At 32.5% G+C, this 17,163-nt stretch overlaps 1 long non-coding RNA gene across 1 annotated transcript; it reads right to left on the bottom strand.

Moving 5' to 3' along the window:
* Positions 1-5,908: 5,908 nt before the first annotated feature.
* Positions 5,909-14,986, bottom strand: LOC132736973 (uncharacterized). The gene is made up of 4 exons (XR_009626654.1): positions 14,472-14,986; positions 11,774-11,867; positions 9,070-9,242; positions 5,909-7,842 (listed from the first exon to the last, which is right to left on the bottom strand). It is a non-coding gene; the product is annotated as an uncharacterized LOC132736973 (long non-coding RNA).
* Positions 14,987-17,163: the final 2,177 nt, after the last annotated feature.

Here is a 17,163-nt window from a genome sequence, read left to right as displayed (position 1 = left end):
GCAGAGTTTTTAACAATATCCATGATTTTAAATGAGTTTAATTCTGTTTGTTTTTCAGAATTAGATGGAAACATCACTTTCAGAAAGTATAGTTTAAGCAGTGTGGCATTTACCAAACATCGTATTTAAATGTGTGTACCTTTGCATTATTAAATTCTTACTAAATATCTGTAATCTTAAAAAAAAGAATAAATAAACTACGTATATGAAACCTCGTTTTCCACTACAGACACAGTAAGATTATTTATGAAAGAAACTGCCTGTTGCTGTGGAAAATACACAATGGAAAAATACTTTTCGCATTTTGACTAGCTTCATCGTTATTGCCATATAAGCGGTCATGAACCGAAGCGCTCATAGACGGTTACCTACGTGTATGCATACACTTTAGTTGTGTGTTGCTCTTTGTATTCTTTCAAACGTCATAATTTCAAAAAAAGTAACACCGCTATGATGACTTTATGTAATATTTACTTTTCATTTCACAGCATTTGCATAACAGTCAGAGGTCATCTTATTTGCGTGCGCCTTTTTTACTTACGTTTCTTTAAAAAAAAAACATTTGAAAAGTTCTGTAAATACAGGATTTCCTTTTCATTGAGTGCCGTGAAAATAAATATTTCAAGAGTGAAGGTAACCAATAGTGAAATATGATAATGTTCATGAAACAAGAAAATCTTGAATTTGTTTAATATATACACATATTTCCAGTTTTTTTACGTAACAGTATGAAATGGTTCCTCTTAACGGTTCTGTATCAGCTGAATTTGGAATTTGTATTCAGGCAAGACACTAGTGAAATCAAAGCACAGATGGCGCTGAATTTGTTTCGGTCTCAGAATGTCAGAAAGGTAAAAGTTGTGAGATTATTTACCAAATTTTTTTTGTATAGTGTCACCAATGCTGTTTCCAGTTTAATAACTGTAGTAAATAGGCTATAAGAGTAATTACAACACTGATATTCAATTCAATGTTTATTTGGCTTAAACAATGTTTATTTGTCTCAAACAATGTTTATTTGGCTTAAACAATGTTTATTTGGCTCAAACAATGTTTATTTGGCTTAAACAATGTTTATTTGGCTTAAACAATTTTAAAAAAAAGCCATCAGCTGCTTTAACTTGGATTTGAACACAAGACCTCTCGCTTCCTAGGCGAGCGTGTAAACCCCACGACCACGGGGAAGTTATAAATAATGACCCGAAAAAAAATCACATCATTCTCAATTATGGTTTAATTATTCCCTTATTAATTTCGTTATTTTTTGTTCACTGTAAAACTGTTGTTTAACACTGATTTAAATAACCACGGAGCTTAATATAAACATGCATATCTGTAAAGAATAACTCAATATTAGAAATCTTCGACCAATCAGGAATTATTTTTCTCCCCGAGAAGGCTTGAAAATTTATGCACAATTTTGACAATCTTTACACAATCTTGACAACATTTGACAATCTTTACGCAGTGATTTCCGCTTAATGTTTTGGCGTTGGTGTACATATAAAGGTGAGTAAGCGCTTCGAGGAGTTTGGACTACTTTCGGTTTTAGCAGATAAGCACATCAGGGTCTGAAATTTCGTTTGGTCTGACTACCCTAACAAATAAAATCAAAGCGCTGAAAGCACTGCTGGGGGCGCATTATGTTGATTGTATAGTGGTCTATTGTTACAAGCAGATGCCATTCCTATTTTCAAAGCAGATGTCACATTTTTACTCGATTATTCGATAAGAATAAGTAGAATTATCCTAGTCATCTGAACATTGGCGTCTATCACCTCAATTTTCCCGAAGTCCATTGACATATGGCATTGAAACTTTGCACACTTGATCCCGATCAGGCACCCATTTGTTAAAGATTGCCTATGGCTTCAAGATATTTTCGTATTCCATAGACATCTGGCTTTGAAATAAATTGAAATTTTATACATTTCTTTGCGAGCATACTAGCTAGGACTCTCTCCAATGCTTATATCTGTAGAATATTGGGTTTAAAGAAATTTTTGGTCCTTTTGTGAACTTAAAATATTTTAAATAACCAAGGTTCTTCTATTGTCAAGCACTAAGCATATAGTTGAGTGTGCTGTCCTACCAACAGCTATTGTTTGCATACCTTGTGAAATATAACTCCTTCAAACTTTTGTTCAGTTATTATCATACAAACACAAGAACTGTCTGAGGACAGTAAGGCTCGACTATTCGAAAAAGTTGTCACAAGGGTGTTTATCGAGTATAAAAATGCTTACCAATGAATACATAAAACTGACCGAAAAGGTACAAAGGCTTGGATTAAGATGTTTTATCAACTAAATCACTGCTTTATTATCATGAATGCATAAAATTGTCCCAAAAAAGGCACAAACCCTTCAGTAGCTATAGAGATAACATGCTTACAAGCAAAACTTTACCATTAAATTCTAAGTTGAAAAAGGGGAGAAAAATCAGCCTAAATGCTCGATAAAATTATGGATCTTGGTCAGTAACCTACATGTACAATTATGACCTTAAATGCATGTGAAGTTTTAATATTGTAGGCAGAGTTATCCAACTTGTAAATCTGATGTACATTGTTACGATAAATAACTATTGTAAGTTTCAATTGAATATCTCAAGCAATAATTGAGATATTTGACTTTAAAATAAACTTAAACCAACGCAGACGCGGACGCTGGGTTACTACAATAGCTTTCATATTTTTCAAATAGTCGAGCTAAAAACTACCAAGTCATGGTTGACACCATATAGTTATTCCATATATAAATATATATGTATATATCATGGAAAACATTTCAAGATGTTACAATGGATTGTAGTGTATAACAAGAAAATCAGTGTACTTTAACTGTATTTATTCCAATAATCATACAAACATCTGTAAATAACTGGAACAAAATATTTCTTAAATAAAACCATACAAAACAAGAGGGCCATGATGGCCCTAGATCGCTCACCTGACTTATCAAACTCATCCAAACAATTACCTAGACAAGCATTCTGACCAAGTCTCATGACAGGTGAGTCAAAAATGTGACCACTACAGTGTTAACAAGGATTATCCATATTTGAGCAGTGCGACCTAGTTTTTTAACCAGGTGACACATATTCAAATTTGACCTAGAAATCATCAAAACAAACTTTCAGACCAATTTCCAGGATACTCGGATCAAAACAGTAGGAACTAGAGTGTTAACAAAATTTTTCTATTTTTAGCTCAGGTGACCTAGTTTCACATGCGATTTCGAACTCATCCAAGCAATTACCTAGACAAGCATCCTGACCAAGTTTGATGATAATTGAGTCGAAAATGTGACCACTAGAATGTTAACAAGGCTTTTCATTATTTGGGCGGTGTGACCTAGTTTTTCATCCAAGATGACCCATGTTGAATCTTGACTTAGAAATCATTAAAACAAACTTTTAGACCAATTAACAGAATATTTGGATCACAACAGTAGCCACTAGAGTGTTAACAAGATTTTCATCCGAGATGTCCCATGTTCGATTTATTCCCAGCAATGACCTAAGCAAGTTTCCTGACCAAGTTTGCTAACAATTGAGTCAAAATTGTGACCACTAGAGTGTTAACAAGGTTTTTCTATTTTTAGCTCCTGTGACCTAGTTTTTCATCCGAGATGACCAATGTCCGAACTCATCCGAGCTATCACCTAGACAAGCATCTTAATCAAGTTTGATGATGATTGATGCAAAAATGTGACAACTAGAGTGTTAACAAGGTTTTTCTATTTCTACCCCAGGTGACCTACTTTTTCATCCGAGATGACCCATGTTCAAACGCATCCGAGCTATCAACTAGACAGACATCTTGACAAAAGTTTGATGATTACTGATGCAAAAATGTGACTGCTAGAGTGTTAACAAGGTTTTTCTATTTTTAGCTCCGGTGACCTTCTTTTTCATCCGAGATGACCCATGTTTGTACTCATCCGAGCTATCACATAGACAAGCATCTTGACCAAGTTTGATGATGATTGATGCAAAAATGTGACCGCTAGAGTGTTAACAATGTTTTTCTATTTTTAGATCCGGTGTCCTACTTTTTCATCTGAGATGACCCATGTTCGAACTCATCCAAGATATCAACTAGATAAGCATCCTGACCAAGTTTGATGATGATTGATACAAAAATGTGACTGCTAGAGTGTTAACAAGGTTTTTCTATTTATAGCTCCGGTGACCTAGTTTTACATCCGAAATGACCCATGTTCGAACTCATCCGAGCTATCAACTAGATAAGCATCCTGACAAAGTGTGATGATGATTGGGTCAAAAATGTGACCGCTAGAGTGTTCACAAGCAATTGTGGACAGACGACGGACATTCGCCGATCCTAAAAGCTCACCCTGAGCAAGCTCAGGTGAGCTAAAAACCAAAAACTGATGATGACAGAACAGGTATCACTTTATGCCTATACAAATTTTTTTGCTCAAGTGATTTTTTTTCGAAGAGCTACATATGAAATTGCTGCCAAATATACGTAAGTAAAATCTATTTCAAAGCTGCATGCATTCATATAAATATATTTAAAAACAAGAGCTGTCCGTAAGACAGCGCGCTCGACTTTTTTATTGCTTGCCAATAAAAAAAGTTTTTGCAGTAAAAGGCAATACAAGAATCTCTGTATTTTTAAAGTGAACAATGGCCATGAGCATTAAGATATTTAGTGAAGAATTATTTTACTGAATTGTGTGATACCCTTGAACACTGCAGCAAAGTTTGAAATGTTTAAGACTGGTACTAAAAACTTAACCAAGATTCTAAGTCGATAAAAGGCCTTAATTTTTAAAACAAATCCTTGACAGAGTTACCTTCTCTTGCGTACAGATGGGGGTAATGATGTGAAATAGCATTAAAAGTTTCAAAGCAATATCTCAAAGGGTTAAGGCAATAAGTGGATTTTACCCATATTCAATGTATTTTCTAAGTCAAAAAGGGGCATAATTCTGTCAAAAACCTTGACAGAGTTATGTCCTCTTGTCTGTTGATGAAGGTCGTGATGGTAAACAAGTATGGTCAGTTTCAAAGCAATAACTCCAATGGTTTTGAAATAAAGTGAGGTGGTACAAAAAACTTAACCAAGCTCAATACACTTTCTAAGTCAAAAAAGGGCCATAATTCTGTCAAAAACCTTGACAGAGTTATGTACTCTTGTCTGTAGATGGAGGTTATGATGGTGAACAAGTATGGTAAGTTTCAAAGCCATACTTGTAATACTTCTGAAATAAAGTGGGGTGGTACGAAAAACTTAACCAAGGTGTGACGCCAACGCCGACGCCGACGCCGGGGCGAGTAGGATAGCTCCCCTTTTCATAGAAAAGTCGAGCTAAAAATCAAACTTGATTAAATAAAAAAAAGTTCAAGGATAGCCCAAACTTGTTAATTATAAAAAATATATATACAGAGTATTATGTTGTAGTAGCTCTCTGAGGCTTTGTATTTTGCTATGAGTAGTGGTGGGAAATTGATATCTTGCGAGACCAAAGGGCGAGCTAGATAACAATTTTCCAACATTGCAAGTAGAAAAATGCATACCCTCAGAAAGCTACTACAACATAATTTTCCTTTAATAATATACCTTTTCGTTTGAAGTATAAATGATTTTCATTATACTACACTCATATAAGAAATTTCAGAAAAAGAAATGTAGCTGTCAAGAAATAAATTATGACTGACAGATGAATACGTAATTTGTGCAAAACCAGCCACACCTTTTATTATTTTGGTTGCCATTTCCATATACTATGTTATACACAGCTAAGAGCAGAACCAACATTAACAAGAACCGGTTGATGCTCCCCGAGAAGGTTCTGGACACTGGGAAGTATAAAAAAAATGAACAAAGGGCAAAAACCCCGAAATTAGGCAAAGCAGAGTTATGTTTTTTTTGCACTGCACTTCTATTCAATTAGATCTTTCTATCTATAAAGTTGCCTGATGATATCAGAGTTATGTCCAAGGTAAAATTCAAAGTGTAAAAATGAAATTAGGGTAATAACTCCAAAATTAGACCAGGCTTTCTTTAGGTTCTTTAAGCATTGCAGTTCTATCCAATTATATCTAGCTACCTACAAAGTTTCATGTTGATATCTCTAATAGTTTTAAAGTTATGTCTCGGACAAAAGTCAAAAAGTAAAAATAAACAAAGGGCAATTACTTCAAAATAAGGCAAGGCAGAGTAATGATTCTTAAGCACTGCTTAGAGTAATGTCCTGGACAGAGTTTAAAGTGTCAAAATGATCAAAGGGCAATAACTCCAAAAGTAGGCAAGACAGTGTTACAGTTCTTGTGCACTGCAAACTTACTCAACGATATCTATCTACCTACAAAGTTTCATGTTGATATCTCTTTTACATTGAGAGTTATGTCTCGGACAAAGTTCAAAGTGTAAAAATAAACAAAGGGGGATAATTCAAAAATTAGGCAAGGGAGAGTTAAGGTTCTTGTTCACTGCTTACCAACTCAATGAAATCTATCTACCTACAAAGTTTCATGTTGATACCTGTTATAGTTTTAGAGACAAAGTTCAAAGTGTAAAATAAAGAAAGGGGGATAATTCAAAAATTAGGCAAGACAGAGTTACGGTTCTTGTGCACTGCATACCAAGTCAATGAGATCTATCTACCTACAAAGTTTCATGTTGATACCTCTTATAGTTTTAGAGTTATGTCCCGGACAAAGTTCAAAGTGTAAAATAAACAAAGGGGGATTATTCAAAAATTAGGCAAGGCAGAGTTACGGTTCTTGTACACTGCACACCAACTCAATGAGATCTATCTACCTACAAAGTTTCATGTTGATACCTCTTATACTTTTAGAGTTATGTCCTGGACAAAGTTCAAAGTGTAAAATAAACAAAGGGGAATAATTCAAAAATTAAGCAAGGCAGAGTTACAGTCTTGTGCACTGCACACTTACTCAATTAGATCTATCTACCTACAAAGTTTCATGTTGATACCTCTTATAGTTTTAGAGTTATGTCCCGGACAAAGTTCAAAGTGTAAAAATAAACAAAGGGGAATAATTCAAAAATTAGGCAAGGCAGAGTTACGGTTCTTGTGCACTGCACACCTACTCAATGAGATCTATCTACCGTAACCTACAAAGTTTCATGTTGATACCTCTTGTTGTTTCAAAGTTAAGTCCCGGACAAGAAAAGGGGATGGACGGACGGACAAGGCGGCGACTATATGCTCACCCGAAATTTTTCGGGGAGCATAAAAATAGTCCAGGCCTTTCATATATGGTACTGTTTTGTCTCTAACATAATACAGAATTTTCTAACCGTTGAAAACTATTTGCGCTTCAAGATAATCCTGTGTTTTAGGAAGAAAATTTATTGGTATATAATAAATGCTGTCATTGACATTTCTTATGCTTATATTTATTATATGTATTTCTTGCAATCCTATTTATAGCTACAAATTCTATGAATTAAAATAGAAAATGAAGGTAGCATGCAGACGGTGTTGATATTGTGTGATAAAAATTTAAAGATCATTGGAAATCATCCCAGTAACCGAATACTCTAAATGACCGAGTACTCGAGTATTGATTTTAGTAATTGTTGCCATCCCTAAAAAAATAAAGTACTTGACAAGATCAACTAACATCTAAATAAAAAACTTTGAAAACAGAATTAATTATTTTGAAAAATTCACTCTGAGCTGTATTATTTAAAATGGGTGTTCAAACACATTGAAAACATTGATAATTCATTTCATGTTCTTGGTGATGAAGTGGTGCCTCAATATAGTTATCACTGCAATCTATCTTCCCTCATAACTCCTACTATTACTGTATCTGTCAAACAAGCATCTCTGTTTTCTGAAATAGAGTTTGAAAAAGTTTATTGCTGACCGAGATATTCCATACTTGTATGTTAACTTTTTTTCAGCATCTTTCTGTTAGAATTACTCTGATTTATATTTTATAAAGGTATAAAACCAAAAAATGCGCGACCAATGCCAGAGCTCAACCCCCCTGATCAGATTTCACAAACGAGCATCTGAGTAGAACCACCGCCTTTTTTTAAAGCTAGCTGGATTGCTTTCTCACATTAAAGAATCCATATTAAATATAATAGAACATTGATGATTGCTACACAGTCTCTTTGTAAACATAAAATAAGCATGTTTTGTGTTTACATAAAGTAGCTATGTAATGTTAAAACACCACATGCTATAGTTGGTCACAATATAAATATATAGTGTTGTTAGGAAACTGACAGTTTTTTTAAGAAGGACCAAATTTTTTTTTTGTCTCGTAAGAAGGAACATGGCTTCCAATGCATAGTTAATTCATTCAAATTAGACATATTCAAAAAGAATTGCATAGAATTCAAAACATTTTCATGATTAAAATATTTTACTGATGAGCATAGTATATCTTTAAAGGTAAGTGGTTTAGGTGCATTTCTTTGACTATGGTCACCCCAATTAAATCTATTTATTTGCTTAGTAACACAACTTTTTAAAGTCATATAAATTTGTAAATGTGAGTGATTCTGATAATCTATATACAGCTAAGTCAAGATGAGATGATAAGGTTTTACTGACTGCTTACTACATGAAGTCACTATTTCAATGTCAAATGCCTTGAGGTGAAAGGAATGAAAACTTGAATTTCAAAATACAATTTAAGTGAATTACATGTCACAAATGAGCCGTGTCATGACAAAACCAACATAATGGGTTTGCGACCAGCATGGATCCAGACCAGGTTAGTCTGATCAGGATCCATGCTGTTCGCTTACAAACCTTATTACAAGTAGAGAAACTGATAGCGAACAGTATGGATCCTGATCAGACTGGGCGGATGCCCATTATGTTGGTTTTGTCATGACACGGCTAAAACGTTTTTGCTATCGACTTTTGTTCCTAAATTAACAACAGAATGCATAATGAAAAGATATTGAAATAATTAATATACAATTGGCTCTTAGTGCCAAGCTTACAGATTTTAAATAAACCTTGAGCCCTGTGTTGGCCTTTAAACATGTCAAACATTTAGAAAGTATTTATTAAGGAAAAGTGTGTACAAATAATCATGTACCTCTTCATTATATGCCCATGACATTGAAAAAACATTGTGTCATCTGTTTACTTCAAGGTTAGTCACATTGACAGTATCACATTTTAGACTTTATCTCTCTTGATTCCATTCATAAAAAGCATTCTCAAAATGGGTCCTCTTAATTTCACATTCATCAATCTGACAAAAACCTCCTGTGAAAGAAGTTAGAAACATATGCCACTAATTATGTCAGTTAATGTCAAATAAATACTTTGAGAAACTATTTGGTCAAAATTGTAAATGTACAAAGATTTTCAAACCAAATATATATATAACAATGAACATTTCCTTTTTAACTTTCTAACATATATAATGTATGGTCTTACTTGAAGAAAATGTTTGCCCGTGTGACCGAAAAGGGATTAAGGACCATTACTATTGTTTTTCCTTTTGTTTATTAAAGGGCCATGGCCCCATATTCTATTGTTATGGAATGAATTCTATTGTTCTCTTTTGTTATGCTAGCAGTACAATCACTTTATAAAGATGTAAAATGTTGTGTTCGAATAAATGGTTTTGATACATCATGGTTAGATGTGAAATGTGGCTTGAAACAAGGTTGTCCATTGTCACCTATTCTATTTAATATGTATATCAATGACCTGGTAACATATTTAAAAGAGTTGAATATTGGTATAAAGATTAATGATGATGTTTTATGTATATTATTATACGCTGACGATGTTGTTCTCTTAGCGGAATCGGCCAATGATTTACAGATTCTATTAGATAATCTTAATATGTGGTGCGACACAAACAATATGACTGTAAATTGTGAAAAATCTAATGTCATACATTTTAGAACGGGAAGCACAGCTTTAACATCTTTTAATTTCAAAATTGGGACAGTCATATTGATGTTGTTCATAGTTACAGATATTTGGGAGTTGTTCTCAATGAATTTTTAGATTATGCTGAAATGGCTAAGTCTATTGCATCGTCAGCTGGAAGAGCACTGGGTCTTCTCATAGCAAAGAGTAAATTGGTGGGGGTTTTCAGTATACAACATTCACGAGGTTATATGATACTACTGTTTGGTCTGTTCTTAACTACGGTGCTGCAATCTGGGGTGACCGCTCATTTTCATGCATAAATGCTATCCAAAATCGAGCAATGAGATATTTTTTTAGGAGTTGGGAAATATACACCTAATGCAGCGGTTATTGGGGAAATGGGCTGGAAACCATCATCAGTTAAACAGTGGGGTTCTGTAGTCAGGCACTTCTGCAGAATGTCAAAAATGGATAGTGGTAGAATTAACAAAAAAAATCTTTGATTGGGCAAGACGGAGTGCTTCTTCCAGATGTAAGAACCAGTATTTTAGAATATGTAAGATGTTTAGAAGTATTGAGATAAATATTAATGATGTACATGTTTTTAGTGCTAAGAGAATAGTTGAAATGGTCGAGAACAAGTTACGGTCAGTTGAATTAGATAAGTGGAAACAGTCACTAAATAGGAATGATACCAATAGAAATACTGGTGGTAATAAACTTAGAACATATAGTTTGTTTAAAGATACTCCGGTTGTTGAAAAATACCTCAAGTACAATTTACCCTTCCATCATAGAAGTTCTTTGACAAAATTTCGTTGTGGTGTTGCGCCTATCCGGTTAGAGACAGGCCGTTATGAGAATTTACATGTAAATGATAGAACATGTTTCAATTGTACCACAAATGTTGAGGATGAGATTCATGTAATTTTACACTGCCCAGTATATAATGATATCAGAGAAGATTTGTTGGTAAAAATACGTCAAATTAATACTGTATTTGATACTCTGTCTGACATGGAAAAGTTATGTTATGTACTAAACAACTTTGAAATTGTTAAATATTCTGCCAAAGCCTGCTACCAAATACTGCAACTTCGACGTTTAAGACTGTATAGGAGATAATTTTTTTTACTTTAACTAATCTAGTCATTAGTTGTATTTTTACTGAATTTTATATGGTTTTTTTTACATGTTTTTAACAATACAAATTGTTGTAAATACATGTATATAAGTACAACAAGTATGAGTATGGTGCTTTTAAAGTCCTTTTATCAAGATATTTTTTATTAATAGGTTAAAATAGGAATATTGCTATTGATATAGAAAACAGGAATGAAATTGTATGGTTTTAATGCCTATGTGGTATAATATTGATCTTGCCAATTTAAAAAGCAGCCTGGAATTCCCAGGTGTACAGACTCCTTCAAAGTATTGTAATAAAGGAATTTATTATCATGAATTTTATATTTAACTTTTAAGGGTATTAGCTAAACGATTTTATGAATTAAAAAGTATTAATACACAGGGTTAGCTCAAACAACAATTATTGTCATAGTAATATAATTAATAGACAGACAGGCACAAACTTGACCTCTTTGATCATATACATATGTAATTCATGTTAGATTGTGTCTAAATATTGACTTTTTATTCTTAAAAAGTAGATATTTTAGATATTTTAGAGATTATTTTAGAGATTATTTTAATAATTTTACAGTCTCTTATAACTCCTTATGTAGGAGTGGCTTTGTGTTGTGTAAAAATGCTGTGTTTTACCTCTTAAATATATGTAAAGATGCACATAGATGAGACTTAAATAAAATATTTGAGTTGAGTTGAGTTGAGTTGAGTGCTACAGTAAGATGGATATATATATCAAAGTCAGAAAAAAGCTAACATGTTTTTACCTTAATGGCCTGTATAATTATGTTTCACAGCTTCTCAGCAAACAACCAACTGAGCCACAATTGAAATCTAACAAACAAGCCTTTATTCACAAACCTGAAATAAAAACTTTTCCTAATCAATACAATAGTTCTTTTAATTTATTACATACTTCATTGAAACATTAAGAAATATTGATAAAGTAAAATGCTCATTTTCATTTCCTGTATTTTCAATGTAATTATTCATTTTTCATTGCGTAATTTCACAAGTGTCTCCTAAATTTAGCCTATACACAATAGACTGTAAAGAATAATAGGGCAATTTCTTTATAATTTCAAGTATTTATAGTCGAAACAGTCCTTTTTAAAGGTATATATATGGGTAAGTTGAATGTTGCATGTCCAGATATGATTGACTAACAATTGTAAAAGTGAGTAATAATTGTCGGAATCATAGCTCAATCGGTAGAGAACATAGCTCAAGGTTTCCAGATTTCAAAAAAAAAATTATTAATTTTGTTCTGACATGTCAGGAACAACTTAGATATGTCAGGAACAACTTGAAATTTAAATGTGTTTTTCGTTTGATTGATTTTTGTTACCTATCTTACTTTTTCATTGAAGTACGTATCTTACCTTCTTAAAAATTATGCCCAAATCTCATTTCTTTCTCTTTTTTTTAAACTTCTTTTCATGAATTTAATATAAATATTTTCAACAGATTTTAAAATAATCAAAATACAACACTGTTAAGCATATATAACTGTTGTCAGGATTAAGTTTTGTTTCATCAAAAAAAAACTTGAATAGAAAATAGAACAGTTTCCACCTGTAGTTTGGAACCCACTAACTGAATTCACTTTTATATCAATATTATGCAGTCTTAAACTTATTTCACTAGTAAGTCAAATGATTTATTATCTCAAACAATGTAATTACATGTAGTATAAGTTTTATGGAAATAATGTGGTTAATCACTTGCAGTTAATCAAGGCTCGACAAATCCACTTGTCCGCTCATAAATGATAAATACGAGTAAAAATGACTCTGGACAAGTTAATCTCCCAAAAATGCCCGTCCTGCAGGACATGTGAAATTTCTAGCATAAATTAATCAAATTTCAATTCAATTCTTTTGAAACCATTTTTCAAGTTTTACTAGTAAGACAGAGCACAAAATAATTCCCGTGTGTTTGATGGGCAAAACTGATGTTGATTTGTTGAATGCAACGCTTTATTCTGTCCGATTCTATTTTGTAAAAACTTACTAAAAGCCCGTGCGGCGATTCCAGTATGTTCCACAAAATTTTTTAAAATGTAACAATGCAATATTCGGCAAATGTTTAGCCAGAAAGAAGTTAGTTAAACAGTGTCTTCAAAAAAGAAAAATTGTCTTCAAAAAAGAAAAATGAGTCAGAACATGTAGGAAATTTATATTTTTTAAGCATTGTTGTTGTTGTTGTTGTTTTTCGTTTTTCAATCCCTGATATATTATTTGTAGTATTTGTAACTATTATCTATTCTATTTGTAATAGAACAGCATTTTTCCCTTATAAAACTATTTACGTTCCCAATAAAAAAAGACAGCAAATTTTCAAATGTTTTATTTTTAAAGTCCCAAAATTACTGTCAAAATTCCCATCCAAAATTGGCATATATAAAATGGATGATTTCATATTGATAAGTGATATGTGATAAAAACCAAGTACAACTACATCTGACAGAGCAATATTTGTACCTAGTTCATTTTATACTTCCGAACATTATTTATGTACATGTACTCATTTTTTTCACTCCAATAGGAAATCAATATATTATGCATGGTTTAACTTTAAATGTGTATAAATATTATGCATAATTCTCATGTCTCCCTGGATAAAATTCAAAATTAACCATGTGGCATGAATACCTGTCAGTTATGTAGTATCAATTTGAGTCAAAACGCATTTTTCCAAAAAAAAATTGTACTGGTAGCGTATAGATAATAGTTATCCAGAACTAAGCAAATGTCAGGGTTTTTCGATGCTAATCCCCAGTGTAAATATAATTATAACCTTACTCAAATTTCTTAAAATGAGGGGTGAAGTGTCTGCAAAAAAGGGCCTAGGGTGAAGTGTCTGGGGGGTGAAGTGTCTGTAAGCCGAGGTGATGGACAAGGCAAGACATGTCAATTTTTTGTAGCTTATTATGAAGTTGCAGTACAATGAGAGACTGGCACTACTTGTATATTTTTTATTTAAAAAAGCTGTAAGGTAAGCATCAACAATATGTATACGCTAGATGTAAATAACTCACCTCCAAAAAATATATAAAAAAAATGGGTCAAAAATGTCTGGGTAGGAAATGGTTTGAGGGAGGACTTTCAAGGGAAGGAACTGCTAAACTTAAAATTTGATAAGGTCAATTCAGTACAAAAAAGCTTTACCCGATAATGGCCGATTGTGAAGAAAATTTGTAAAAAATAGAGCTTTTAATTGCAACTTAAATATCAACGTTCTGAAATATAAACAATGAACATCAGTCATCTTGAATAACGTTGTATTGAAAGTCATATCCGCGGATATGACTCATATCCGGTATTAAGTCAAACTCTTGTATTTTTTGTAAGCAACCAGAATCGCCAACGATTTCGCCACTGATAAATGGATAAATGCAAAACAAGCAAAGTTATTCAACAGTTAGGTAAATGGGAGATAAGGTTTTTGTAATATAAAACTTACAACTCGTTTTAACACGTGGAACTTCTATATAAACTTCTCAATCTTTCACGGATGAACTTGTAAACAATGGCGATTGCGGTAAAATGACGTTAGGGCGAAAATAGTTCGTATTCATACGCATGCATTGTTTTTCTTAAATTTACACTTATGAAGCATTAGGCCCTATAAGCTTTAAAGTTAGCTGATCTGAAATCCGTATTCCATTACTTGCTAAATTTTTGAGTTCTATGACACTTAATTAACTTGTGACTACATGTAATTTGTACTATATTTATGCAAGTACTTTGGCTATGATCGACCGCTGGCGTAGTAATATTAAAATCGCGTAAAGCAAAAATATACATACAATTTTAAAAGACGATTGCTAAATTTAGTACAAAATTGGCCAGTCAATTTTAAAATAGATAGGGAACTATGATTTTGGAGTTACTGCGAAGTTTTGGAACTATTTTGCTTAGCGTAGGTAGCTGACTATTTGTGGTCATATCATAGTAAATCTGAATTTGTCGTTATTCCATTGGGGGCGCATTGCGCATGCGCCCCCAAAAACGGAAAATATGTTTCACTGCAGTGAAAAAGTAAGGTTGTACAGTGAATATACGGAAAAAATACGCATTTTATATCATCGATATTTCTCATTATTTCATTTGTTAATATATTAAATTAATATTTTTTTATCATCCTGTACAGACACACCAACATATGAACAAAGTATCTCCGTTATAAGAATTTTATAAATATGCACAATACAGATGCAGTTTTAAATGCTTTATTCAAATTATGGCAATTTTTACCATTCCATAATCACTCTACCATGCACCAACCGAATCAAGTTAGCTCTATGTACATGTACCTCTCTCCTTATTTTGACCAAAATATGTATTTAATGTTCAGAAAGCTCATTTAGTTTGTACATTTGAAATACATCCGTCCTGTCTCGTGAAAATATGTGGCATTTTATCATGTTTCGTGAAAATATATTCCATATTTCACTCAACAAAAAATACCCTTTTATTATTTATCAAAATATATCAATTATCAGCATTCATATAATATAAATAATGAAAATGAGATAAAAACGCCGATTTTCATATATACTGTTCTACATACTTTCATAGACAGACATATACACAAATGTATTTAAATAATTATTTTTATCTTAAAGTGTATATCTTACTCTATAACATTATCAATATTTCCTAATGAAAATAGAAGCGTACTGTATATATCTATTATTTATAATCAAATATTTGGCGAATATTTATGTTAAAATGTTCGTATTTTGAAGGAAACATTTATTTAATGATGTTTTAAAACGTTTTTTCCAATACATCTATTTGAAGTTTTTGAAAATAAATAGAAAATTCTTTGTTACAAAATTAGATTGACACGTGTCAGATGTACAGTTACAAGTATTGGTTAAAATGGCTGTCATGAAGCATGTCCGTAACATACATGCTAGGTGTGATGCCATTTATGATATCATCAATGACTGTGTGTTATCATTCTTTGTGTTAACAAGTAATGGGTAGGAAAGATCAAGAATTGTCACCTGACAAGAAGAATAGTATTGTAGATTTTCTGATTTATCGCGCTATATTTTTCCATTCAGAAAGCCACGGGTTGTATTGAAAATTGGGGAAAAAATCACTGGACATTATGTGAAATTACATGTAAATGTGAATCAAGTATCCAAGGGGACAATCGTCCGTCATTTACACAAACACAGATTTAAAAGGAGAGAGTGGTGGTAATGGTTAAATATGATGGTGTTTACAGAAGAGGTGGTTGACTGTTGAGAGACAGTGGAAGAATGTTATATTCTCTGATGAGAGCCAGGTTGTTGTAGGTGGTGATATCAGTTTAATTCATGCTTTCCAGTGTTTTATTGTAATATATCAGATGATTATATTCTGATAAACCACTAGTGAAATTTATAAAAAATAATTTTCACTGTAGCCGGACTATATCTGAATGCGGATGAACAGAAAATCATAACTAAAAAATAACAGGCAGAAATAAATGCCGTCATACGTAAATTTTGCTTCTTTAGGAAAAGAAAGTCAATATAATCATACATCATGTTAGAAATTTAACAAAATTAGAGAAATTTAACGGAACTAGATTTCAAAACTGATGATGTGACGTCATGATATACTGACATCACAAAGGAGATGCGCGACGTTACGCGGCAAAATCAGTAAAAAATAGCTTAAAATCACTTAAAAAGCATAAAATAAAAAGAAAATTTATTTGTTTTACATATAAGATTGAAATATATTTCATTCGTGAACACCAGCTATTATATTTTCACTCGTGGCTACGCCACTCGTGACAATATTGCATCTGGTGTTCACTCAGTGAAATTATATTTCAATCTTACATGCAAAACAAACAAATATCCTCTATATGTCTGGAGAAAACAGAGTAAAGGATATAGACCGGCCCTCTTTTTATCAACAAAAAATAGAAAGTTCTTTGTTATATAAAAGAGCATTGAACAAAAACACAATAGATGCCTTTATAGGTGTGTGACTGTTATGAAAAGGCATGGAAGAGAGGATAGTTTAAGAATTATGATGACGAACCTGGCATTGAGATGATGTTGTAAAACATATGAAAATATATTTATTTAGCAATTAAAGAGGTACGTCGACTTAATTGTTGTTAAAATAGTTCATATAAAACTAAA

This window comes from Ruditapes philippinarum, unplaced genomic scaffold (genome assembly GCF_026571515.1).
Source record: "Ruditapes philippinarum isolate M1 unplaced genomic scaffold, ASM2657151v2 ctg951_1_1_1_1, whole genome shotgun sequence".
Taxonomy (NCBI): Eukaryota; Metazoa; Mollusca; class Bivalvia; order Venerida; family Veneridae; genus Ruditapes; species Ruditapes philippinarum.
Note: the sequence above shows the minus strand (reverse complement) of the source record. Positions and strands in the feature narration are given on the sequence as shown.